Consider the following 725-nt stretch of genomic DNA (forward strand, 5'->3'; position numbering starts at 1 on the left):
CACTCAAGGCACTGACCAGCCCTGACATTTCCCACTTCAATATCAGGTCTCCATGTTTCTCTCAGATGAGACATCTCTATCCATTAACTTAGACTAGCATTGTTGTTGTTGTTCAGTCGTGTCCAACTCTTCATGACTCTACTTGGGGTTTTCTTGACCAAGATATCTTGAGTGCTGTGACATTCCTTCTCCAGCTCATTTTACAGATGAGGAAATTAAAGCAAACAGAGTTAAGAGACTTACCCTGGGTCATATAGGGAGTAAGTGTCTATGGCCAGATTTGAATTCACGAAGTTGCATCTTCCTGATTCCAAGCCAGCACTCTATCTACTGTGCCACATAGCTGACTTTGGTCTGGTATACATGGCATTAAAATAAATGCTAGCAGAGAAGAGGTTTTGATATGTTAACACTTCTTGAATGGCAGCACTCAAGGACCTAAGTCATGTACCTAAAGAATTTGCACTGTGAGGCCCTGGGCTCTCTGTTTATCCTGGTAAGTACAAATAATGTGTTGGCTAATTTTGAGGTTGGCATTAGAAAAGTTCTCACAAATGGTGAATAGACACTTGCTGCATTGCTCAACCACTACACTGATACATCCTCTTTACTCTCCTATTTTAGGCTTAGGGAGTTAGGAGCAGAAAGAGTTACTTTTGGTTTCAATTTCCTTTGGCCCTCCCGTGCTTTTCTTCCTATTATAAATAGTAGGAGCATTTTGAGAA

The sequence above is a fragment of the Dromiciops gliroides genome, chromosome 4, assembly GCF_019393635.1.
Source record: "Dromiciops gliroides isolate mDroGli1 chromosome 4, mDroGli1.pri, whole genome shotgun sequence".
Classification (NCBI taxonomy): domain Eukaryota; kingdom Metazoa; phylum Chordata; class Mammalia; order Microbiotheria; family Microbiotheriidae; genus Dromiciops; species Dromiciops gliroides.